Genomic DNA, 2,706 nt, shown 5'->3' with positions numbered 1-2,706 from the left:
GATTTATAATGGTACATAGCCATCTGGAAAACAGCATCAAGCTTGCAAAGCCATTAAAAGAAAAGGTTCGAGATAAAGCATATGGATCAAGTCAAGGATTAAACTTTTTTGTTTCTGTTTTTTCGACATCATAAATGGCTAGATATAGCACTTCCTGTGCTCCTAATGAAAGTTTTACTGCTGATGCATTACTCATATGTCCTCATGCGTTCTCTGATAGTTCTCCTCATACACCGTGCTATTCAGTGTAGAGAACATCTTAGTTAATAGAATAATCTGCAGATAAAGGAAGATGTATAAGAGAAATACATAAAAAAAACTTCATGGAGAAATACATAAAAAAGTAGACTGCTGACAGTTGCTATCTGTTCTCCACTAACCATACTGTATAAACAAAAATGCATCAGATTAAAGTATTTTGGACAATTTTATATCCATTTTGAAGCTGCAACAAAATTGCATGCATTTTATTTGTATTATTAAGCAGACATTCAGACCTAAACGGTCTTGTGGTCACATGTTCTTGATCTATAAATCTGTACATTGCTTCTTGTTGCACAGCACTGGTAACGTCTTATTGCATCAGCTGCCAGTTGGCCCAGATATACACTATATTCAGCTTCGCATTACATCCAATCCTGTAGAAACCATACCTCAATATTTTATACAGCTCAACTGTCATCATGTGACAGCTTGTGGTATTATGACATGAAATAAAACCATTGCATTATTCTTAAAAAGCACAAAATATGATGAAACAGTACCATTTGGTGCAAGGTGTGAGACTTTATAATCAGCGATCGCACATTAGTCCATTCCAGAACATATTATGAGCTGAAGGAAAACAAGATAATAAAATATAGAATATAAAGAATGTATCAAGTCATGCAGCATTGCGATGTATATGCCCAATTAGTCAAATATATGTACTGTTTGTTAGTAGGTAAGATTAACGCTTCTAAATCTTCATATTATAACATAGTAGCTTGACATGCAAGACAGATTTATAATGGTACATAGCCATCTGGAAAACAGCATCAAGCTTACAAATCCATTAAAAGAAAAGGTTTGAGATAAAGCATATGGATCAAGTGAAGGATTCAACTTTTTTTGTTTTGTTTTTTATGCTTTTGACACCATAAATGGCTAGATATAGCACTGTGCTCTAATGAAAGTTTTACTGCTGATATGTACTCGTGCATTCTCTGCTAGATCTCCTCACACTATTTGATGCAGTGCAAGAATTAATTAAATTAAGGTGTTGCTAGGTTGCATACTGCCCATCTCCATGACATTCTGGTCTCAGGCCCCTCCTACAACACAAATAAGTGGGATTTGTCACCAGGTTTACCGGAAATTGTAAGTCTGAAAAACAGTTTGGAAATATATACTGACTTGCAGCATTCAAACAATCAATCTGCATATTGGAAGTGTATTTGGTGGAAAGTAGGAAAGTAAAAATGTACAACAAACGTTACATGACAGCTTGAACCCCCCTGCACTCCCCCCACTCACCATCATGGATAACACTGTAACGACAGTGGAGTCATTCAGGTTCCTGGGCACCACCATCTCTCAGGACCTGAAGTGGGACACTCACATTGACTCCACTGTTAAAAAGGCCCAGCAGAGGTTGTACTTCCTTCGCCAGCTGAGGATTATCACCCTAAATCCTAGTACATCCCTACAACTTTATTTTATTTTATTCTATTCCTATTCTATCTATAGCACACCTGTACATACAATTTATTCTTTTTTTTGTGGTTTATATTTATGCATGTGTATTTTATTCACATCTCATTTTTATTATCTGTGTGTTGTTGTTGTCTCCGTGTACTGGAAGCTTGTGACACTATAACAAATTCCTTGTATGTGCAAACATACTTGGCAATAAAGCTCTTTCTGATTCTGATTCTGATTCTGATTCTGAACAGAGATCTGCCCTTTGGTTTCACCCGAATGCAATTTTACGAATACCATTTTAGTAACGGATTATTTGAAGTGGGATTACAATGACAGTTTTCCTCACTCCTCCTCAGTGAAGAGTCTGCACTCGTGACTTGAAGAGACCAAGGGGCTCAATTGATATGACATCAGCTAATTCTCTGTTGACTTGTTATACAGGCTGAGATGGCTGTCTTTGAGTCTTTAAGCTCTGGACTGCTACAGGGCTCTCCGGGGGCCCGCGGACTTTAGACGGAGGGGCACTCCGCTTGTGCCACGTTATGGAGGGGTGTTGAGCGAACCTCGTCACGTTAGAAGTGGAATCTGTGGACTAATTAAACCCTCTGAGACCACAAACGCAGACCAGATTTACAACTCTCTCCACAACTGTTAAACCAACTCCTATTTATCGCTCAAATTACAGACACTGCACCCATGAGTGGACCGCAGGCCAGACGTCAGTGGAGCTGGATTCTATGTCACATTCAAGATGGAGGTGCATGTATGTGTGATGCTCAAGGTGTAGGCCAACTAGTCTGACTAGTTGTTCAGCAGAGATGGTTGAAAGACGTTTAATTTAAGGGTAAAATATGTTTTCAAAATTGTATTAGAAAGCCTTCGAAATTCAAATTCAATTCCTGAATTTAAATTCAGGCAACAAACAGAATGCAGATTTGCAATTTGAATATAAGGAAGTAGAATTAAACCAATTTGAAATTCGACAGACAGACAGATAGATAGATAGATAGATAGATAAAACTA

Source organism: Sinocyclocheilus rhinocerous, unplaced genomic scaffold (genome assembly GCF_001515625.1).
Source record: "Sinocyclocheilus rhinocerous isolate Xijiao unplaced genomic scaffold, SAMN03320098_v1.1 scaffold1694, whole genome shotgun sequence".
NCBI classification, from domain to species: Eukaryota; Metazoa; Chordata; class Actinopteri; order Cypriniformes; family Cyprinidae; genus Sinocyclocheilus; species Sinocyclocheilus rhinocerous.
The sequence above is the reverse complement of the archived record's forward strand: the minus strand, read 5'-3'. Positions refer to the sequence as shown.